This window comes from Anomaloglossus baeobatrachus, chromosome 11 (genome assembly GCF_048569485.1).
Source record: "Anomaloglossus baeobatrachus isolate aAnoBae1 chromosome 11, aAnoBae1.hap1, whole genome shotgun sequence".
Classification (NCBI taxonomy): domain Eukaryota; kingdom Metazoa; phylum Chordata; class Amphibia; order Anura; family Aromobatidae; genus Anomaloglossus; species Anomaloglossus baeobatrachus.
The window spans coordinates 74,155,454-74,180,705 of NC_134363.1; the positions used below are offsets into that span (position 1 = coordinate 74,155,454).

General features: G+C 44.3%; 1 protein-coding gene across 1 annotated transcript in view; it reads right to left on the reverse strand.

The window, feature by feature from the left end:
• LOC142255960 (sulfotransferase 2B1-like) overlaps nt 1-25,252 on the reverse strand; it is a 221,894-nt gene that overhangs the window by 120,512 nt on the left and 76,130 nt on the right. The gene's annotated exons all lie outside the window — the stretch shown is intronic.

Here is a 25,252-nt window from a genome sequence, read left to right on the forward strand (position 1 = left end):
GCTTTGAACTTCATAGGCAGGTGTATCCAATCATGAGAAAAGGTATTTAAGGTGGCCACTTGCAAGTTGGATCAAGTTGGTTGCAACTTAATAGTTCTTCTAGAGATGATGAGAAGGTGTGTCCAAACTTTTAGTCTGTACTGTATATATATATATATATATACACATATATATATATATATATATATATATATATATATATATGTATATATATATATATATATACACACAATATATAGTTGTATAAAAATAAATAAATAATTTTAAAAAATGACGTAGCGCTCCGCAGTATTTTTGATTCTCAGTGCAAATAAAGCGGACGGCTATGGGCTCCCACCCTCATCTGCTTGGCTTTATCTTGGCTGGCAATCAAAATAGATGGAAGACCAATAATTTTTTTTTAGTTATGTAAAAAAAAAATTAAAAAAACGCATGTGCTCCCGTCGTATTTTGATTGCCAGTCAGGTAAAACCAGGCAGCTTGGGGCTGAGATTCTCAGCATGGTAAGGCTCAAGCATTCTGGGCCCCCACACTAAAAATTGCAGCCTGCAGCCGCCACTGGATATGGTGTATTGTTTCTTAGCTGATGAATTTCCATTCATCATAATTGTGCACATTCTGTGCAAGTATCCCCACTTTAGAGGGACTTGCTGTAATCATATAACATTCTGGGTGATGCCTGGGGGCTTGTATTAAATAAATGCATAAATCATGATATCCAATTGCCATTTCTGTGCTTAGTGTGAGCAGCAGAAAGGGCCCCACTTATCCTCCATAGCGCTGAAGCTCTTTCCACAATTATCTATCTCTGACTTATGGAGCCATGCACACTTTGAGCAAGTACTCCAATTCACAGAGAGACTTACTCTGGCTGGAGGACGCTCCACATACTCATTGCAGTGTATAAGCTCCTTGTGCGCACGTAGTGCATCTCCTTATTTCTGACTATTGGAACTATGCACATTTGGAGTAACTATGCATATTCATAGAACGACTTGCACCATTTTTCTAACGCTTTGGCCTGATATGCATGCGTGGTGTAATTTAATCATGTGACGCGATCATATGATCATCATAGCGGCCACCATCTTTAATACTGCATTCTGGGCTATCTCGTATCTGCATCTGGGTAAGCAATTACCTAATTGAATCAGCACATAACTAGGACACAAACAAGGACACAGCACATTTTCCCCTGAGGAAGCCACACCGTATAGTGGCGATACATGTGGGGTCCTCACCATGCTAACCCCCCTTATTTTTCTCTTCCACATATTTCAATAGGTATTTGGTTTTTCCTTCTTCCATGTTGGCTCTGACCTTTGCCTGCTGCTTCAATTCTTAGGCAGCAGGATAACAGCCCCTGGGTGCAGTGGGTAACTATACTTATATTCTAAATCCAGTATACTATCTGCATTCATATGAGGAATTTCTCTTGTTTATACCATCATTCAACTTAACCCTTTATTTTGATATAGGCAATGTTAACCTGTGTTAGTGTAAACTAGCCTAATAAGGATTATGATGTTGATTAATAATGCATAGAGTTACTATAGGATTATCAGACTATAGACACTAACCTGCTAGTGACCTATTTAAACATACTGGAGATTGTGTTACAATTGTTTATATTGGTTGATATATGCCACACATTTATGTATGGTATCTGCAATAGGGTTTAATCTAACATTTTTTGACTGTGTGGATTTGCTATGCATCATTGATTATGCCTAGATATCCGTTTGTGGTTAGCGGGTCAGTTCATTATGTCTAAGAGCGGCTTTGCACACTACGACATCGCAGGTGCGATGTCGGTGGGGTCAAATTGAAAGTGACGCACATCCGGCATTGCATGCGATATCGTAGTGTGTAAAGCCTTGATGATACGATTAACGAGCGCAAAATCGTCGTAATCGTATCAGCGTTGCAGCGTCGGCGTAATTCATAATTACGCTGACGCGACGGTCCGATGTGGTTCCTCGTTCCTGCGGCAGCACACATCGCTGTGTGTGAAGCCGCAGGAGCGAGGAACATCTCCTACCGGCATCACTGCGGCTTCCGTAGGATATGCGGAAGGAAGGAGGTGGGCGGGATTTTTACATCCTGCTCATCTCCGCCCCTCCACTCCTATTGGCCGCCTGCCGTGTGACATCGCTGTGACGCCGCACGACCCGCCCCCTTAGGAAGGAGGCGGGTCGCCGGCCAGAGCGACGGTCGCAGGACAGGTGAGTGCGTGTGAAGCTGGCGTAGCGATAATTTTCGCTACGCCAGCTATCACACGATATCGTACCTGCGACGGGGGCGGGCACTATCGCGTGCGACATCGCAGCATCGGCCTGCGATGTCGCAACGTGCAAAGCCCGCCTAAGAGGCTTTTTAAATTTTTTTAATGTAGATCTCTGTTTATCTTTGTATACTGTATCATGCTTTGTCCACCATTGCTCTCTGAGCCATGAAATTATGCACCTTGTACAAAATAAAGTTTTTTCAACTTTTTGAAAGAGACTCTTTTTGGTGATCCCTGTTAGGTATACTTCTTTTATTCTCTGCAAATATTTTTAGCTCCATTTCCAGGTGCTTTACCCAGCTCGTCTAGCGGGCTTGATGGCGGTGGCACGCTGGTTAATAAAGGGGTTAATACCGGCTTTGTATTCTCAGCTGGTACTAAGCCCGAAATTCATGGTGTCACGCCAAATTAGACATGGCCACCATGAATTTCTAGTAAACAGTGAAAAAAAGAACCACAACACATAAAAACATTTTTTTTTTTTAGAAATAAAACAAAAAAACATTTAGAGACTCCATCTTTATTATAAAAAAAACTCCTTAGTCCGACATAGTCCACAGGGAGAGCCATGTCAGCTCTGCTTCATCGTCCTGCACACAGCTAGAAGCAGGCTGAGACTGAGGGTATAATTCCACTTGCGTATGATTCGTGCAGTCTCGCATCGGTATCACCCAGCACGGCGCACACTCTCCTGACAGGAGCGCCTCAGCTACATGGAAACACATGCAGCCGAACCGCTCCTGTCGGGAGAGTTTGCGCCGTGATACCGATGCCAGACTCGCACAGTGACAGTCAAAGTTCAATCGAGTCCATGGCTCATGGAATCGCGTGAACCCTGACGTCACCGCGAACACGGCTAAAAAATGCCGAAGACTGCCGAGTGACGAGCAGTGCAGTGAATACAACCGGAAGTTAATGAAGCAGATGCGGCTGGGAGACAGCGGCTGAGCGGATCTGCAGGACGCATCACATGTAGAGTTGAGCGATGTTCGAGGTTCACCAATTTCATGTTCGAGTGATTTTGGGGGTGCTCGAGATCAAACTCGAACTCGAGCTTTTTGCTAAAAGCTCGACAGTTCGAGTTACGTTCGAGAACGGTTCGATCACCAAAAGCAGGGCTTTTTACAGCTACAGTGTGCAGGGAGCCATCGCTGGCAGCCTGCAGTAAGCTGGTAACCAAGATAAATATTGGGTATCCAAGCAAAGCGGTTTCCTTGGTAACCCGATATTTACCCTAGTTACGTGTGCAGGGGGCAGACACTTCCCCGCTGGGCTCCGACCCCTCCTGCACTTGGCATTTGCACACACACACACATACACAAACACACAAACACAACCTGTCCCCAGCCATGTAGTCCCCAGCACTGACGTCCTCAGCGCCACATGGCCCCGCTAGGCTCCACCCACTTTGCACTCCGCCGCCCCCACACATGGCCCCGCTAGGCTCCACCCACTTCGCACTCCGCACACATTACCCCACTTAGCTCCACCCACCTCGCACTCCGCATGCATTACCCCGCTTGGCTCCACCCACCTTGCACTCCGCACAAATTACCCCGCTTGGCTCCACCCACCTCGCACTCCGCGCACATTACCCCGCTTAGCTCCATCCATCTCGCACTCCGCACAAATTACCCTGCTCGGCTTACCTGCGGTGATGAAGTCCTGCCCTCCCGACCTCAGCGCTGTCACTGTCCTCCATGGCCGCCGCTTCACATTTCCTCTCGCTGTTGACCCGAGACACTGACTAGCGGTGATGTCACAGGCTCCCTCGATACTTGGCTGTGAAGGCGGCGGTCATTGAAGTCAGTGACAGCTCTGCTATCAGCAGTGCAGGAGATCATCACCGCAGGTAATGTACCTCGCTCCTGACAGCATCACTTGTCATGCCTTGCAGTCACTTGGGCTGACCTATTGATGTTAGCTCAGGTCACTGCATTGCTCTCCCAGCCAATGGGAAACATTCTGTTCTTCATTGACTGGGACAGTGACTATGGTATGGATCGTCATGGGAACCCCTTGGATTACAGCAGACCTGGATTTGTTTTTCTTTCTAATAAATTGGTGAAAGAGGGAATGTTTTGGGGAGTGTTTTTTCAAATAAAAATGTGTTTGTCGTCAATTTTTTTTATTACTGACTGGGTTGGTGATGTCGGGTATCTGATAGACGCCTGACCTCACGAACCCCAGGGCTTTATGCCAGGTGACATTACACATCTGGTATTAACCCCATATATTACCCCGTTTGCCACCGCACTAGGGAACGGTATGAGCTGGGGCGAAGCACCAGGATTGGCACTACTAATGGATGTGCCACTTTTGGGGCGGCTGCGGCCTGCTATTTTTAGGCTGGGGAGAGTCCAATAACCATGGACCTCCCTAGTCTGAGAATATCAGACCCCAGCTGTCCGCTTTACCTTGGCTGGTGATCCAATTTTGGGGGGACCCCCACATGTTTTTTTTTTAAATTATTAATTTAATTTAAAATAACAGCGTGGGGTGCCCTCAGTTTTGGATTACCAGCCAAGGTGAAGCTGCCAGCTGTGGTCTGCAGGCTGCAGCTGTCTGCTTTACTGCTTTACCCTAGCTGGCTACAAAAATAGGGGGAACCTTACGTCATTTTTTTTTAAATTTATCTGTTTTTTTTTTGTAAATGCAAGGCTAAGCACCTCTTAGTGCCACATGAAAGGCACCAAAGGGTGCAAAATTATAAAATGCAGGAGAGTGGGACAAGATGTGTCTTTCTGCCATTATACTGACAGAAAAGACTGATATCAAGTGTACAAGCACAAGAAAATCACCAGAGCGCTCTACGCTGTGAAAAGCAGTAGAAAATGGCACTGGAGTGAACCTGTGACTGTCTCATGTAGGTTGAAGCTATGGATCCTGGGTAAATTTATGTATTTTCCCTCCTTCAGTTTTTTTGCAGTACGCAAAAAAAAACGGAAGGCACACAGATGACAAACAGATGACATATGGACCGTATATGGAGCGGAAATGGATGCCACACGGATGCACCCGTGAAAAAAAGGACCGGTTTTTGCGGACCGCAATAACGGATCGGTCGTGTGAATGTAGCCTTATTCTGATCTGCCGTTTATAAACAGCAGGCAGAAATAAGTGAATAGCGCCCCCCAGTGTCAGAAAATCTCCAGGGTTTCAGGGGTAGCTGAGACCCTGGAGATCATGATTCAGGCTGCTTTTTCCGGTCCCCGCTCACGTGATCACAGGTATACACCGTATACCGATGATCACGTTACAGTAAATGACAGTGCCGGTAAAAAATGTTTACTCTCCCATCTGGCATCAAAAACATGTCAGATGGGAGATAAATCTCCTCCCCGGTCCCCTTCGGTTCCCCGGTGTCGCCAAAGTGCCCCCTCCCGGAAATCCAAGATGGCCACGCGCACAGCAGCGTGCCGGCCGCATTCACCCTACTCCTCTGATTTCTGTCGCATGTGCCATGATATATGCGACAGAAAACTCCTCCCCAGGCCCTGCCAGGTCACTCCCTATTAACCCACCGGTGTTCACCGGTGCCCCCCGTACCTGTGTAGCATTGATTCCCCGCGGCCCCTCCTTCACAATAGACGCTGCCGCATGCACAGAGCGGCTGTCAGCTCAGCTTTTTGTGTTCAGACACAGTGAGTGGCGGTAATCATGCATCTGTAAGCAACTGCAATGCCCTGGTCATGAGGTAAGGAACATAGTTGATCAGGAGAGCTATACTATATTTCCAAATGGAGGTATTTGATTTTATAGTTGCCCTGTCCTGCTGAATGACTACCAAATATGAGAGTCCGTTATACGCCACAAGAAAACATGTCTAAATAGCAAGCTCTGTTGTTTAGTATTCATTCAGCTGGATAACTGGACTTAAAGGGGTATTCCATCTCCAAGATCCTATCCCCAATATATAGTAGGTGGAATAGCAATAATATCAGCAAATACAAATATTTGGAAATGTAGAATAGTTCTCCTGATTAGGCATGCCCTTACCTCATGAGCAGGGCATTGCAGCTTTGGTAGCAACACTTACGACATGGACTCTGCTGCTGTGCACCCCGGGAGAGTGGGTGCAGATTCATTGCAGAGATGTTCAGCAAAAATGTATTTATTATAACACCCTAGTGAGAATTGCAAAAATAGCTAGAGGATGACAAATTGTTTGAAAAAACAAGTCCTAAAACATAACTTGTAATGTGTTCCTTAAAAATTGACCAAAGAGGTCATTAAATAAAACCGTGTAATAAAAACAAAGACACTCACCCAAGCTAGCCACCAAGCTCAAATGGGCTAGGGGTAGGTGTCCGGCACACTCAAACAAAACTGTCCCAACAATCCAAATATAGTTAGGATATAGATACTCCTTTACCACCCACATAAGGAACCGCCTTTCTTGTGCAGTGGTCAGGTTTCACAGTAGTGGGACTTCCGATTACAGTAAATACCTGTATTACAGCAGGGATCCCATCTTCAGCATAGCATGGGTCCCTCTTATAAACAAAACCAGGAATCTTACCGTATTCAGGAGAATGGGCATCAGAACGACGGGTAAAGGTTATAGGTCACCAACTAGTGGCTTCATAAATACCATATAATACCTTCCCGTTGCTTTATAGCTGTTGAGACAGAGAATGCATAATCCCATTTGGACTTGTTTTTTCAAGCAATTTGTCACCCTCTAGCTATTTTTGCAGAATCATTGCACCCACACTCCTCACATGGAGGGTCTGCACTCCTAGAAAATGGGGGATACGTTCCCTGAGCGTGTCCCCCCATATTCTAGATGGTCCAGAGTCATCGTGGGACCCCCTTATTTTTTTTCCTTATAATAAATTGGTGAAAGAGGGAATGTTTTGGGGAGTGTTTTTTCAAATACATTTTTTTAATCTATTTTTTTGTTAGTACTAACAGTTTGTGATGTCGGGTATCTGATAGATGCCATGACATCACAAACTGCTGGGCTTGATGTCAGGTGACCTTACAGCTAGTATCAACCCCATTTATTACCCAGTTTGCCACTACTAAAAAACCACAAATAATAGAGTAGTGAGGTAAGAGTATACGAGAAACCACTAGAAACAATACCTCTAAAAAAATATCTTTATTATAAAAATTAAAATACAACACCATGTGTCTTGGATAACATAAATGACATGGACAGTGTGCTAGTGAAAGATCAGATGAAAAACAGGATGGTGTGAGGGAAAAATCCTGATAGAAAAATAGCTAGATAGCGTTTAGAGGGGACTGAATTAAATCCTCCACTTGCCCTTCCTGTCAACGGAGGGTATCATAAGTTTTAGGGTACCCCCCGCTCCGGGTGGCTGACCCTCACTATCCCTGTTATTCACTGGCCTAATCCCTCCACCAAGAAACCAGGTGCAATAAGTGAATCGAACCAAGACAAGGACAATGACATAAATGAATTGAATAAATTGGTTCCTAGACTGGTCCAGGTTTTCTAGTCACTGCAGCAAAATGGAATGGTTAGGACTGAGCCGGTGGTTCCACCAAATGTGTTTGAACCTCCCGCTCTCCCGACGCGTTTCCCCCCTTCCTAACTAGGTAGTGAGGGGTTCATCAGGGGTATTTTGCCAAGGACACCTGAAACCAAGACAAAAGAGATGTCGTTCAATAGAAAATAAATGCCGGTGCCTGACTAAGCCTCATATATGCATATAGCTTACTTAGAAGGTAGTTCCTAGGGCTGTTTATTATATGAAGTAACATATGCTGTGTAGCTCTTCTTACGATACCTGAGGAGACGATTGTATCTCTCTACATAAACAAAATGGAGAAAAGTGGAGAAAAAGGAGAGAAAATTATCTCCATCACATATCCCTAACGGAGTAGGTAGCTGGACGGACACATCATAGATCTATACCTTGTCCAAGCCAAAAGGATGCAGAGCAGTTAGCTGGACCTAATTCCTTCACAGATGTAGGAAAGCAGAAGACACCTGCGGGAAAAGAAGCCAAGTATCAATGCCAATAAACCCCAAGGGAGCATTCAATGGGAGTGAGTAACCGCCCTCTTATATTCAAGCTACCTGGCCTATCATTTATCCAATAATTAGTGCCGCACGGTGGTATCGAGATAATTCCTAGGTACTTATGAGATGCACGTAGGATACCTAAAGGAGCGAAAACACAGAAACCTCATCTTAATAAATTAATACGAAAAAATTCCTGGCTAGCTCCATAGGGGACAGTCTAAGGGCGTTGTGGGGTTAATAACCCGTTAAGAGATCTCTAATGGATCCATGGGCAGGTGCCCTTTAAAATATATACTAGTCACTCATCTTAATATGAAGCCATAACGTTAGGATATACCTGCAAAAAATACGGGAATTCAGGGAAACTCCCCTTTGGTCGATTACAATCAGTATTAGAACCGCCCAGCAGTATTTAGATGATACCCAGGTACCTGTGAGATAAGCATGGGATAACCTATAGGGTAAACGGAAACCTCATATTAGTATCCTTAAATGAATTCAAGTGACTTGATCCATAGAAGAGGGTCTGAGGATGTTATGGGGTTAATAGCCCATCAGAAAACCTCATGACGAAGCCCTTTGGTAATTGCAAACATTAGTCACCCATTTCAGTGTGAAATAATAGCATTTGAGATGTACCTACACAGACAACGAAGATTCAATAGGGCTCCCCTTAATGTCTGTTACAAACACACTTATGATATGATATACAGTTCGGTAAGCAGCCCTGTAAAGGAAGCAGAGGCAGAATGGCACATAATATGGAATCTGCAAAGAAGAAAAAAAAAAAAAAAAAAACCCAACAAAACAAAACAACTCCCAGGCAGCCATCCATACTACTAAGCTTCCACCAGAGGGTATAGCAGCATTCCGCACGATAGGGGTCTAGAAGCAGTCCACTATTACCTTTCCACACGAGGAAATCAATGCCGTGAACACAGCAACTTCGTGGGTGACTTATTACACTTCATCTTGACACACAACTATTTTTTATTTGACGGTAAGGTGTACCACCAGCTCAGGGGCACAGCGATGGGGAGCCCCTGTGCTCCCACATACGCTAATATGTTCCTGGGCTGGTGGGAGGACACCCACGTGTTCATAGACGGGGATGTCATCTTTGCTCCCCAGATTCAATTCTGAGGACGCTATATCGATGACATCCTCGTTCTATGGACAGGAGATGAGTCTCTTTTTACACGGTTCATCGATAGACTGAACTCCAACAACATCGGACTCAGGTTCACGTTTGAGATCAACAGGGACTTGCTGGCCTTCCTTGATTTAAAGATCTCAAGAGATACAGGGGGAAAATTGGCCACTTCTATCTATAGAAAATCCACAGCAACAAATAGTCTCCTCAGGTGGGAAAGCTACCATCCAGCACCCCTAAGGAGAGGAATCCCTAAGGGGCAATTTCTCCGACTAAGGAGAAACTGTTCGTCCCTCTCTGATTTTGAAACCCAGGCTGAAGATATGAGGAGTCGGTTTCGGCAAAGGGGATATCATTCATGGGTCCTTGAGCCAGCATATAAATTTGCACAAGCAAACTCTAGAAGGGATCTGCTGACCCCAAAAAAGAGAAAAGATGACAATCAGATCACTAGACTTATTGCCACCTTCGATGACCAAAACCCCAGTGTCATGGAGATTCTTAAACACTACTGGCTGATTTTGAGGTCTGATCCAGACATAGGGAGATTTATCTCCCCACACCCAAGTGTGACGTTCAGGAGGGGGCGTTCCATAAAAGACCATCTTACGCATAGCCATTTCTCATCTCCTAGAGGACAAGGGACATGGCTGGACCGTAAACCGCAGGGTACATTTAAATGTGGAAGGTGTATTTATTGCCCCTTAATAAATCAGAGCAAGGAATTCTGCAACTGGACAACCGGCAGAACCTTTACAATAAGGGATTTTGCTAATTTCCAGACGCAAGGTGTGGTGTACCTCTGTACCTGCAGTTGCCCCCTGGGATATGTGGGCAAAACTAGGAGGCAGCTGCGGGTCAGAATAGGGGAACACCTGGGGGATATAGGCCACAAAAGGGATACGGCTATTGCCAGGCACGTCAATTTGTGCCATAATGGGGACACCAAGGCCATATCCTTTCAAGTTATCGAGGTAGTGAACCAACCATTACGTGGAGGAGATTGGGATAGGAGGATCCTTCAACGAGAGGCAAGATGGACCTTTTTATTAGACTCAGTCTCCCCGGGGGGACTGAACGAGACCCTCAGCTTTGTAAGCTTCATCTAACCTCTGGGTTTTGGATTAGGACTCGACATTTCATTATATACAAATCAAATTCCCCTTTTGGGTCATTTTTACCCCTTTATAGTTATCTGCCTGTTGCCTCTTCTTTTTCAAGGTGTCATACACCCATATAGTGCAATTTTTCATTTATCTAGGGCTATCTTGCATTTTTTAATCTATCCTGTACAGTCTTTCCTTGGGTAATGTTGGTTACTACTCCATAGCCTGCATAATATTATCTGTTCAGGCTAGCTTATTGGTGTATAGCGGTACCTATAGTATTCTTTTAGGTACAATTTCTAGCCTGCACTGATAACTGGGCCTTTGTTACATTGGTAAGGTTATTCAGACTTGAGGCTATTTCCTCCTATCTACAGCATTCCCCATAAGACGTGCGCAGGAATGCTGTATACAGACATCTGAATTGATACTATCACTGTCACTTAGGGCACTATACCCTCTGGTGGAAGCTTAGTAGCAAGGATGGCTGCCTGGGAGTTGTTTTGTTTTTTGTTTTTTTTTTTCATCTTTGCAGATTCCATATTATGTGCCATTCTGCCTCTGCTTCCTTTACAGGGCTGCTTACCGAACTGTATATCATATCATGAGTGTGTTTGTAACAGACATTAAGGGGAGCCCTATTGAATCTTCGTTGTCTGTGTAGGTACATTTCAAATGCTATTATTTCACACTGAAATGGGTGACTAATGTTTGCCATTACCAAAGGGCTTCGTCATGAGGTTTTCTGATGGGCTATTAACCCCATAACATCCTCAGACCCTCTTCTATGGATCAAGTCACTTGAATTCATTTAAGGATACTAATATAAGGTTTCCGTTTACCCTATAGGTTATCCCATGCTTATCTCACAGGTACCTGGGTATCATCTAAATACTGCTGGGCGGTTCGAATACTGATTGTAATCGACCAAAGGGGAGTTTCCCTGAATTCCCGTATTTTTTGCAGGTATATCCTAACGTTATGGCTTCATATTAAGATGAGTGACTAGTATATATTTTAAAGGGCACCTGCCCATGGATCCATTAGAGATCTCTTGACGGGTTATTAACCCCACAACGCCCTTAGACTGTCCCCTATGGAGCTAGCCAGGAATTTTTTCGTATTAATTTATTAAGATGAGGTTTCTGTGTTTTCGCTCCTTTAGGTATCCTACGTGCATCTCATAAGTACCTAGGAATTATCTCGATACCACCGTGCGGCACTAATTATTGGATAAATGATAGGCCAGGTAGCTTGAATATAAGAGGGCGGTTACTCACTCCCATTGAATGCTCCCTTGTGGTTTATTGGCATTGATACTTGGCTTCTTTTCCCGCAGGTGTCTTCTGCTTTCCTACATCTGTGAAGGAATTAGGTCCAGCTAACTGCTCTGCATCCTTTTGGCTTGGACAAGGTATAGATCTACGATGTGTCCGTCCAGCTACCTACTCCGTTAGGGATATGTGATGGAGATAATTGTCTCTCCTTTTTCTCCACTTTTCTCCATTTTGTTTATGTAGAGAGATACAATCGTCTCCTCAGGTATCGTAAGAGGAGCTACACAGCATATGTTACTTCATATAATAAACAGCCCTAGGAACTACCTTCTAAGTAAGCTATATGCATATATAAGGCTTAGTCAGGCACCGGCATTTATTTTCTATTGAACGACATCTCTTTTGTCTTGGTTTCAGGTGTCCTTGGCAAAATACCGCTGATGAACGCCTCACTACCTAGTTAGGAAGGGGGGAAACACGTCTGGAGAGCGGGAGGTTCAAACACATTTGGTGGAACCACCGGCTCAGTCCTAACCATTCCATTTTGCTGCAGTGACTGGAAAACCTGGTCCAGTCTAGGAACCAATTTATTCAATTAATTTATGTCATTGTCCTTGTCTTGGTTCGATTCACTTATTGCACCTGGTTTCTTGGTGGAGGGATTAGGCCAGTGAATAACAGGGATAGTGAGGGTCAGCCACCCGGAGCGGGGGGTACCCTAAAAATTATGATACCCTCCGTTGACAGGAAGGGCAAGTGGAGGATTTAATTCAGTCCCCTCTAAACGCTATCTAGCTATTTTTCTATCAGGATTTTTCCCTCACACCATCCTGTTTTTCATCTGATCTTTCACTAGCACACTGTCCATGTCATTTATGTTATCCAAGACACATGGTGTCGTATTTTAATTTTTATAATAAAGATATTTTTATAGAGGTATTGTTTCTAGTGGTTCCCCGTTTGCCACTACACCAGGGCACGGGATGAGCTGGGGTGAAGCGCCAAGATTGGCGCATCTAGTGGATACGCCACTTCTGGGGCACCTGCGGCCTGCTATTTTTAGGCTGTGAAGTGCCAATAACTATGGACCTTCCCACCCTGAGAATACCAGACCACAGCTGTCCACTTTACCAGCCAAGGTGATCCAACTTGGGGGGCGGACCCTACTTTTTTTTGTAATTATTATTATTTATAAAATATTTATAAAAAAGAGACTGGGGTGACCTCCACATTGGATCACCAACCACGGTAAAGCTGCCAGCTGTGGTTTTCAGGCTACAGCCGTCTGCTTTACCCTAGCTGGCTATCAAAACTGGGGGGATCCCACGTCATTTTTTTTTAACTATTTTTTTAACTAAAAAAAAATGAATGGGCTTCCCTGTATTTTGATTGCAAGCCAAGGTAACGCCAGGCAGATGGGGGTGGCAACCCGTAGCTGTCTGCTTTAATTGTGCTGAGAATCAAAAATACCGCGGGGCGCTACGTCATTTTTTTTAATGATTTATTTTTACAGCACTGTTATGTCAGGCAATCAAAATACAGGGAAGCCAGTTTTTTTTTACTTATTTAAATAAATAATAAAAAAAATATATGGGCTACGGCTGCATTTTTTGTATTGCTAGATAAGTGTAATCCAAGCAGCTACTGGCTGCTAACCCCCACTGCTTGGTGTTACCTTCACTGTCAATGGAAAATCCAGGGAAGCACTTTTTATTTTTTTTTCCCAAAAAACTAAAAAAAAAAAAAAAAAAAATGACGTGAGCTTTGCCATATTTTTCTATGCTAGCCAGGTACCTCAGGCAGGTACGGGCTGCCCCCAACCCCCAGCTGCCTATTTGTACCCGGCTGGGAACTAAAAATATAGGGAAGCCCTTTTTTTAATTATTTCATGAATTTCATGAAATGATTAAAAAAAAAAAACACGTGGGCTTCGCCCCATTATTGTGTCCAGCCGGGTACAACTAGGCAGCTGGGGATTGGAATCCGCAGCACAGGTTAGCCCGAGGTTTCTGGGCCCCTCTGCTGCGAATTGCAGTCCGCAGCCGCTCCAGAAAATGGCGCTCTCATAGAAGCGCTATCATCTGGCGCTGTATCCAACTCTTCCAGCAGCCCTGAAGCCGGGTGGCTTGCTGAGTAATAATGAGTTAATACTAGCTTTGTTTTACTAGCTAGTATTAAGCCAGAGATTCTTAATGTCACGCACGTTTGACCCGGCCATTAAGAATCTCCAATAAAGGGTTAAAAAAAAGACCACACAGAGAAAAAATACTTTAATAGAAATAAATACACAGACACACTTAGAGACTCCATGTGTATTACTCCCTCTTATCCCTCCACGATCCATGGTCTTCGGTCTTCTTTCTCCTTAAACACATGCAGCTCTGCTCCATCAGCAGCACTGCATGGGAGAAAGACGCTGCTCCCCATGCAGGCTTTTCACTCCGTGAGTGATCAGTGCTGCTGGCTGTTAGTGGTACCGTCACCGCTGACAGACGGGTTGCCATAGCAACAGTGCTCCGATCACGTGATTCCCGTTCCCGATGCCGCTGCTAGCGGTGACGTCACCGCTAACAGGCGCATTGCTATGACAAGGTGATATCCGTTATTTACCGGCTGTGTCAGCCGGTCAATAATGGAACGGGGAAGCAGAACGGGCAGTCGACCGTGTGCCATAGAATGTCGCCAGTACACGGGGATACACAAACGTGCACCGTGTACCGGAGAGTGCAATGACAGGTCCTAGCATGACTATAAATGCAAACAGTTGCACACTGAAAATAGCCAAAAATGTACTAGGAAAAATATGGCACTGCATTACTGCAAAAGAGAGATATTTAGTTTATGTATTGGCTAATGCATGTAAGCCCGGACACCAAACGGCAAGGTATATCTCTGTATTCCGGGAACCTAACTTAAATGCCATTATCTAGGTTAAAAACATCCATATCTGGGAAAAAAATGCCACTATTTGGACTGCAAACCTCCATGTATGGGCAGCTAGGCTCCTGCTATAATGGTTATGAACAGCCAGGTCATAACCATTATAGCAGGAGCCTAGCTGCCCATACATGGAGGTTTGCAGTTAGGTTCCCGGAATACAGAGATATACCTTGCCGTTGGTCTCCGGGCTTACATGCATTGGCCAATACATAAACTAAATAACTCTCTTTTGCAGTAATGCAGTGCCATATTTTTCCTAGTACATTTTTGGCTTTTTTCAGTGTGCAACTGTTTGCATTTATAGTTACTATGTTTTTTCAGTTAGCACCTGTTCACATTTGTTAGATGTTCCGGTCAGTTTTTTGATATTTCTAGTGAGTCTCTTTCTGACTGGGCACTCCGCCCTAAGACCTGGCTATTCATAACCATTATAGCAGGAGCCTAGCTGCCCATACATGGAGGTTTGCAGTCCAAATAGTGTCATTTTTTCCCAGATATGGATGTTTTTAACCTAGATAGTGGCATTTAAGTTAGGTTCCCGGAATACAGAGATATACCTTGCCCTTTGGTTTCCGGGCTTACATGCATTGGCCAATACATAAACTAAATATCTCTCTTTTGCAGTAATTCAGTGCCATATTTTTCCTAGTACATTTTTGGCTTTTTTCAGTGTGCAACTGTTTGCATTTATAGTTACTATGTTTTTTCAGTTAGCACCTGTTCACATTTGTTGGATGTGCCGGTCAGTTTTTTGATATTTCTAGGTCCTAGCATGATATCAAAGCCATGTGACGAGTCTGTAGCCAATGAGATAATAGACACGTGACTGGTCACATGGCTATTTTGACATCACGATAGGTCCTGCATCACTGCTGGTTACCGGGAGGACGCAGCGATTACCAATGGAAAAGCTGCGGGAGACAGAGTGCAGGACACATCACGGGCACCGGTAAGCGTTATGGCAATGTTTATTAACTGTGTGTGTACATTTATAATGTGTTTTTATGTTTTTGTGATTGCCTCCCATTGTTTTCAATGGGGTTCGTTGAACGGGGCACCGTTCGACGAACCGAACCGAACTCGAACTTCAGGGGGGTGGCTCATCTCTAATCGCGAGAGTGGTAAGTATAATGACAAATGTTTATTATTAACTATATTCTTTATTTTACAGACCCCCTGCCTCATCCCATAACTGTAAAGTCCAAGTTCGGGGTTTGGACGCAAGTTCGCGTTCTCAGAACCCGAACTCAAACTTTACAAAACATTCGGGCGAGTCTCCCGAACATGAGCATTGGGGGTTTAGCCTATCACTACTCCTGACCTTAATCCGATTGAGATGTTGTGGCATGACCTTAAAAAAGCGGTTCATGCTTGGAAACCCTAAAATGTGGCTGAAGAAGAATTTTGCAAAGATGAGTGGCCAAAATTCCTCAAGAGTGTTCTAAAAGACTCATTGCCAGTTATCACAAATGAATGATTGCAGTTGTTACTGCTAAGGGTAATACTACTAGTTATTATGTTTAGGAGGCAATCAGTTTTTTCACACAGGTCCCTGTAGTTTCGGATTTCTTTTTCAATAAATGATAAAGACCTTCATTTATAAATTACATTTTCTGTATCATTGTCTAATATTTCAATTTGTTTTGTGATCTGAAGCATTTAACTTTGACAAACATGCAAAAGAATAAGAAATCAGGAAGTGGGAAAACAATTTTTTAACACCAATGTATGTGTATATACACGTACACAGTGGTCAAAGTTGTTGGTATCCCTCGTTTAATGAAAGAAAAACGCACAATGGTCACAGAAATAATTTGAATCTGACAAATGTAATAATAAATTAAAAATATATGAAAATGAATAAATGAAAGTCATACATTGCTTTTCAACCATGCTTCCACAGAATTTTTTAATAAATAAAACTCATGAAATAGGCCTGGCCAGAAATTATGGTTCCCTCCTTAACTCAATATTTGGTTGCTCAACCCTTTGAAGCAATCACTGCAATCAAACAATTCCTGTAACTGTCAATGAGACTTCTGCACCTCTCGACAGGTATTTTGGCTTCTCCTCAAGAGCAAACTGCTTCACTTGTCTCGTTTTTGAAGGTTGTCTTTTCCAGATGTCATGTTTCAACTCTTTCCAAAGATGCTCAATATGATTAAGGCTATGTGCGCACGTGTGCGCTCTGCACTGCACCTAAAAGGTGCGCTTCAGAGCGCAGCTGAAAAGCTCCGTTCTGAAGTGCATGGTGCCAGCGAGAACGTGCGCTCTGCCTGCAGCTCCTGCCATAGACAGAGCAGGGGCTGCCGGCAAAGCGCACGGAAGAAGTGACATGTCACTTCTTAGAATGCAGCGATTCGGGCAGCAGCCGAAGCGCTGCGCTCTAAAACGCCACGTGCGCACGGCCCCTGCACAATCTCCATAGACTGTGCAGGGGACGCAGGACGCATGCAGTTACGCTGCGCTACAAAGCGCAGCGTAACTGCATGAATTACGCACACGTGCGCACATAGCCTTAGGTTAGGGCTCATAGAAGGCCACTTTAGAATAGTCCAATGTTTTCCTCTTAGCTATTCTAGGGTGTTTTTAGCTGTGTGTTTTGGGTTATTATCCTGTTGCAAGACCCATGACCTGCGACTGAGACCAAGCTTTCTGACACTGAGCAGCACATTTCTCTCTAGAATCCCTTGAAAGTCTTGAGAATTCATTTTACCATGCACAGATTCAAAACACCCAGTGCCAGATGCAGCAAAGCAGCCCCAGGACATAAGAGTCTCCTCCATTTTTCATGGTAGGGACAGTGTTCTTTTCTTGATATGCTTCATTTTTCTGTCTGTGTACATAGAGTTGATGTGCTTTGCCAAAATGTTCCATTTTTGTCTCATCTGTCCATAGGACATTCTCCCAAATGCTTTGTGGCTTGTCAACATGTAGTTTGACAAATTCCAGTCTGTTTTTTTTCAACAATGGTGTCCTCCTTGGTCATCTCCCATGAAGTCCACTTTGGCTCAAACAACTACGGATGGTGCAATCTGACACTGATGTTCCTTGAGCTTGAAGTTCACCGTTAATCTCTTTAGATGTTTTTCTGGGCTCTTTTGTCACTATTCGTATTATCCATCTCTTTGATTTGTCATCAATTTTCCTCCTGCAGCCATGTCCAGGGGGGTTGGCTACAGTCCCATGGATCTTATATTTCTGAATAATATGTGCAACTGTAGTCACAGGAACATCAAGCTGCTTGGAGATTTTCTTATAAACTTTACCTTTAACATGCTTGTCTATACTTTTCTTTCTAATCTCCTGAGACAACTCATTCCTTTACTTTCTCTAGTCCATGTTGAGTGTGGTACACAGCATGTCACCAAACAGCACAGTGAGTATCTATAGACCTATATACAGGCCCACTGACTGATTACAAGATTGTAGACACCTGTGATGCTAATTTAATTAGTGGACATACCTTGTTTTAACATGTCCCTTTTGTCACATTATTTTCAGAGGCACTATCATTTCTGTCTATGCCTATTTCATGAGTTTTATTTATTTATTTTTTTTTTTAATTCTGTGGAAGCATGATTGAAAAACGATGTCTGACTTTCATTTATTCATTTTCATAGATTTTTAATTTATTATTATTTGTTATTATTGTCAGATTGAAGTTATTTCTGTGACCATTGTGTTTTTTTTTTATTATTATTTCATACATTTTCACCACTAAAACGTTTTAACCCCAGATTTCTATTTTTCACAAATGGAATAGGTTAAACGCCTCATAATTTGTTCCAAAATTTTTCCTCAATGTGACAATATCCCACATGTGACTATACAGTACTGTTTGGCCACATGGTAGAGCTCGGGATGGAAGGAGAACCATTTGACTTTACGAGCACAGAGTTTACTAGAATAGCTTGCGGACTTCATTTGCAGAGCTCCTAAGTGCCAGAAAAGCAGAAACCCCCCTAAGTGACCACATGTTAGAAATTACACCCCTACGGGAATTCATCTTTGGGTGTAGTGTGAGAGTAGCCAAGCCTAAAAACCCCATAAAACTGGTATTGCTGAAATCATACTGATGAGAGGAATAAAGCCATCTAATCACTTATACCGCAAGGTGAACGGTGTAAAAAATAAACAAATAAAGCCAATTCTTCAACTGCTGTTGATTTGTTCATTATTCCTCTAAAATACTACAGTATGGCCTGGCTCATATTTATCCGGCGCTCTACACGGAGTACTTACATTGGGGTTTACATGTAAATCTCTGAATAACATGATTCAAACATAATTCCCAAAGAAAAATTGACTGTAATGAGGCCGAGGGAGTCACTTTGAGCTCCTGTCTGGTTTGTGGTCCGACAGTGCTCTATGCAAGCCAACAGTGTGCAGTTTTACCATCTAGCAATCGCCTCCTCCATGTTTGGAAGTGTGTGTGATTTGCTCCTCCTGAACCTGTGATGCCTCCTCTTAGTGGGGGTTTAGCTGTATCCTGCTGGAGTAGTAGTCTTTTGGCCTGGACAATACACAGCTGCAGTTCCATCTTTGCTGTAAGTAATGATATTTATTCCTTTTTGCTTTTTTATACTGCCCAGTAGTAGAACATTTTGTGATACACCTGTAGTGTAAATATGCTCACTGCACCCCTAGGTGAATTAATTGAGGGGTACAGTTTGAAAAATTGGGTCCCTTGGGGGGATTTCTGCTGTTCTGATACCTCAGGGCTCTGCCAATGTAACATAGCACCCGCAAACCATTCTAACTAAATTTGATCTCATTATGGCGCTCCTTCCCTTCTTCATTTTTTATTGTGCCTCAAAAGTAGTTTTCAACCACATATGGAGTATTGGCATACTCAGGAGAAATTTCACAATAAATTGTATGGTGCATTTTTTCCTGATACCCTTGTGAAAAAAGCTACCTGGTTGAAGTAACAATTTTGTTGTAAAAAAAAAAAAATATTTTCATGGCTCAATGATATAAACTTCTGTGAAGCCCCCGGGGGTTCAATGTGCTCACCAAGCATCTAGACAAATTTTTTGAGGCATCTAATTTTCAAAATCCGGTCACTTGTGGGGGAGCTCCATTGTTTAGCCACTTCTGGTGCTCTCCAAACGTGACATTGTGTCCGCTTATAATTCCAGCTAATTTTGCTTTAAAAAAATCAAATGGCGCTCCTTTTCTTCTGAGTCCTGCCTTGCGCCCCAACAATTAACTTCCACCACATATGAGGTATCGGTGTACTGAGGAGAAATTGCACAATACATTTTATGATGCATTTTTCTGATGCCCTTGTGAAAATGCTAAACTTTATAGCTAAATTAACATTTTTGCGGGAAAAAGTAAAATTTTAATTTTTTTTTACACATTGCTTTTGTTCCTGTGAAAAACCTAAAGGGTTAATTAACTGCTTGAATGTGGTTTTGAGCAGTGTGAGGTGTGCAGTTTTTAAAATGGGGTCAATTTTGGGTATTTTCTGTCACTTAGGGCTCTTAAAGTCACTTCAAATGTGATGTGGTACCTAAAAAAATGGTTTTGTAAATTTTGTTGGAAAAATGAGAAACTACTGATGAACTTTGAACCCTTCTAACTTCCTAACAAAAAAAATTATGTTTAAAAACTGACATTTGGGAAATGTTATTTAGCATCTATTTTGTGTGACATATCTTTCAGATTTATGGACATAAAATTTCAAAGTTTGAAAATTGCAAAATTTTCAACAAATTTCCAATATTTTCACAAATAAACAAAAAATATTGTCCTAATTTTAACACTATTGTGAATGTACAATATATCCACAAAAACAATCTCAGAATCAATCACTGAGATCTGATGAAACGTTCCAGAGTTATAACCTGTCAAAGTGACACTGGTCAGAATTGCAAAAAATGGACTGGTCATGAATGTGAAAACCATACTCTGGGGTAAAGGAGTTAAACAATAGTGGGCCCTGATGCTAGAAAGAGGGCTGGTGGGACACCTTTTGCACTCATCTGCAGTTGCACAATGCACTCCTAGCCAGTCACTATACAGGTTCAGCGTCTGTCGCCAAGCAGAATGCCTGAATCCCTGAGAAACCCTGTAATACCTGTCAGCTCACTAGCTAGGGTTGAGGATTGCTAGTCCCACCACTGAACTAATACAACAAGAAGGGAAGGTACAACAGACAGCGGAAACAACAAAGAATAAAGCCTAGGTTCTCAGATGCAGTCAGACATCAGAACAGCAGCCTACACCGCTTCACTACAACCAGGTCTCCAGCAACTCCTTCCATGTCAAGGACTAGCTTCAGAATGAATCAAAACAACCAGCGCCCTCTTCTGGGAGATGTGACCATATATAAGGGTCACCAGCCAGAACCAGCAGAGGCCAGGAGTCAGAAGCTGCTAGAAAGAAAAACTGACATTAACCCTTTCAGCACCAAAGGGATTTACATTTAATGTGAGGAGTCTCAGATGGCAAAGAGAAACTGTGAGCCAGATCCTGTCATAAGTCTCTAGATTCAGAGAGACAGCCATGACATCATCATATATAAAACAAAATGTAACAAAAAAATGTAAAAAAAAATGCAAAAAAAATAAATAAAAATTACCTCAATACCCCACACATTTTTGTTATAACAAATAAAAAAAAATCTGAAAAATTCTTCTTAATTATATGTACCGCCCCCGTGCCAGAAGCCGAGCCGCTCGGATATGGAACCGCGGTGACTCGAGGGGTTCATGCAGACACTCGAGTTTGATAAAGGGAGTATGTCCAGGGGAGTTAGAAGTTCTTGACACCACCCACGGAGCGTGGTAAGGTGGGATTCCACCTCTGCTGTTGGGGAAAGGGGGAGCCCGGTTGCGATGGTGCGGCAGCAAGTTGTTTAACCCCTCCGTGGGTAGTGGATTTGTGCCCCGGGGCCCGGTGTTGGTAGTGCAGGAATGGGGTGCCGTTGGGAAAAGGAAGGGTTTCTGCATACTCAGTCCAAGAATACTGACACCGACAGCTTGTAAACCAGAATTCTGAGCACCGCTGTAGCAAGGAGGGAGCACGCTTGGGTCCGTGCCCTTGGTGTTGCTTGTTAGCCTGTGGCCTTTTCCGTGGCACCTTGTTCACGGTTTGGACCCTGTAGTGTGGAACTAGTCAGTTCCCGCTCACCTGTATGGCTAACGGAGTGAGATTGCTCTCAGGGTTCACGCTTGGGATTTGGTGGACTGTGTCAGGGAAAGTCCTATCCCATCGGTGCACTCGTATTCCAATTTTGGAGCGGGTAAGGGATGAATCTTGAAGGCTTCATCCCCGTCGGGTAAATTACCAGGACACTTGAAGCTACTTCCCGGCCTAGGATCCGCGTACCCCGTCATGCCCTAGCCCCTGCCCGGAGATGGCTCAAGGGCGCCAGCTGCCTTCCTCGGCAATCCGTGCCCCTTGACACAATCCCCTGCGAGTCGAGTGGAGTTCCAGCTCCTACCAGGCCCAGACCAACGTCTGCCACCTAGTACTCAAGGAGCCCTGCTCCTCACCGGTGACCTCTCTCTCTCAGGCTAAGTTCACATTTCCGTTGATTTGTATCAGTCACATGCGTCACTTGACGCATGTGACTGATGCGCTGTTCAACGCTGTACAACGGATGACAAAGAACAGAATTCTTTGTCGGATTCCGTTGTGTGCGGGGGGCGGAGTTCGGAGGCAGAGCCGAGCGGGGGGCGGGGCCAGGCGCTGAGGATGTCAGTGGAAGTGCTGCGGTCTGCATGGCTGGGGACAGGTGAGTGTATCTGTGAGTGAGTGAGTGTGTGTATGTGCATGTATGTATGTATGTATGTATGTATGTGTGTGCACATGCAAAGTGCGGGAGGGGGTGGAGCCGAGCGGGGGGCGGGGCCAGGCACTGAGGATGTCAGTGGAAGTGCTGCGGTCTGCATGGCTGGGGACAGGTGAGTGTATGTGTGAGTGAGTGTGTGTATGTGCATGTATGTATGTATGTATGTGTGTGTGTGCACATGCAAAGTGCGGGAGGGGGCGGAGCCGAGCAGGGGGCGGGGCCAGATGAGGGTGTCAGTGGCAGTGCTTGTCTGCATGGCTGGGGACAGGTGTGTGTGTGTGTGTGTGTGTACATACATGTGCGGAGTGCGGGAGGGGGCGGGGCCGAGCGGGGAAGTGTCGGCCTCCCTGCACACGTAACCAGCCTAAATATCGGGTAACAGCAAAGCACCCGATGTTTACCTTGGTTACCCGATATTTACCTTGGTTACGGGCCTACACCGCTTAGCGCTGGCTCCTTGCACCGTAACCAGGGTAAATATCGGGTAACCAACCAAAGCTGGTGAAGTGTGCAGGGAGCCAGAGAGCATGCGCAGCGAAATCCGACGGATCTCGCTGCTCAAAAAACGTTACATGCTGCGTTCCCCCCGCCCGGCGGTCAGTCGTTCCACGACTGATCAGTCGGGCGGAGGGTGCAACGCAGCATCATCAGTCACAATCCGCTGCTCATACAAGTCTATGGGAGCAGCGGAATCCGCTAAACGGATTCCGCTGTTTACAAGAGCAGCGGATTGTGACTGATAGATTTTAGCGGAAATGTGAACTTAGCCTTAGACAGTTACCACTCTACCTCCTACTCCTTCCACTCCTTTTTTAGTTCTGTCACTTTTTCACCTTCCCCTACCAACCCCTCAAGTGGGCGGCCCTATTCCTTTCAGGCCCCCAATGATGTGTCTGGTGGGTATGATGTAAAGTGTTTCTAGGATTTTGACTGCAAAGCTCTTAGCAACACCAAAGGACCAGGATCCGTAACCAAGGAGGATTGGATACTGTGCAGAAGGGCAGATTGCACAATACCATGCGACGACCAGATAGGCCAGGGCGTCACATATACATACCAAATAAACTAATATCTGAACCAAAAGAAAACCTAATTTGATTAATATTATTGTGCTAATGTATTTCATATTTCTATAAACATGTAATATTATGTTATACTATTCCTATTTATTGTCATGGGAAAAACAATTCTGGAATGTGTGTATAAAATGTGAAAAGATACAAACCAACCTTATCAACTAATGAATTTTACAATTATCATTTTTTATATATTTATTTACTAATATTTATTATTTTTATGTTTTTATTTTTAGTAATATTTTTGTAATTGTTCTTTTTTTCATGTGTTATTTAATAAATAAACACGTGATTAGAAAACATTCCTCAACATAATTAATGAAAAATAAACTTCACTGAAAATATTAAAAACCGGTTGATTCAAAATCCTGATTGAGTCTCGTAGGCTCCAACAACTGCAACCTATCAATCCAAAATGCCTCTATTTGTTTTTGAAGCTCAAAACGGTTTTCTCATTTCCTTGGCTGCTTTATTTTCTCCAAAATCTGAAACTGTGAGATGTTGTATTTGAATTTGTCAAAGTGTGCAGATGTGGCGTCCCAGCATCTGGTTGCCATAACAGTGTTGCCCCTCCAAAGGGTTAATGCTGAGCCTGGAGGTAATTGGGGAAGTATTGGCCAGTAAGTACCAACATTCAACACCGTTTCTCCCTCAGGCCAGCAGAGGGAGCTCTAAACCTGGAGTTCCAGGGAGCACTCTCTTAAGCCTGACCTGGGGGAGGAGTTAAGTGGTCTGTGAGGGAAGTTCAAGGAGAGAGGAGCTGAGTAGTACAGTCTTGTTAGCTGGGGTTTGGAGCTAGGTTAGCTCAACCCAGGAAAGCAGGAGCCGTAGCGAGGCACGTAGAGAAGATGCTAGAAGAGGACGGGTCAGAACCTGTTCGCCTCAGAAGAGCACGCAACAAAACATCAGATGTCGGAGTCTGTGGTCGCCAGGGAGTAAAACCCTTCCCCGGTAGCCGAATCCGACGGGCAGGAGGGCTGCAGGTCCCCTGGCCCCCATAAAGAACCCGAAGGTCCAGCTGCATCACAGGGGCCCGGTGTGGACTCCAGCAGAGAAGCACCAGAGAGGGCCTGCGCAGCCTACCACACGGGGAAAGGGACGTACCACAAGTCCCAGCAGCAAGAGGGCCACTGCTAAACCAAGATTGCAGGGTCCTGTAGAAGCAGAGAAAGAGCAGGGAGTAGGCCTCATTACTCGACTGGCCAAGGAGATCACCCCAGGTACTTCGAGGCCGACCGGATCACCCTTACCACCTGTGACGGTCTCCCAGGACTAAACTGTTGCCAATTAAAAGAAAAGAAGGTAAAGAGACTGTTGTTTGTGTCGGTTCTTTACACTACCTGATTGGCCCTGCACCGCCCCCACAATTGCATAGACTTTCATAAGCACCAACGGTTTCCCCAGTTTACCGCTCCACCTGTGGGGAGCAGAACCATCCCAGCTGCCATTACATCAGCCCCGGAGGCCCTATCCAGCAGCTCCATAGCCGCAATCCACAGGTGGCGTCACGAATCTTCCATAAACTTAATTATACTCACCATCCCCACAGTCGCCATATTAGTTGACCCCGCCAGGGTCACGGAGCCGGGCCCTGCCACCACTGAC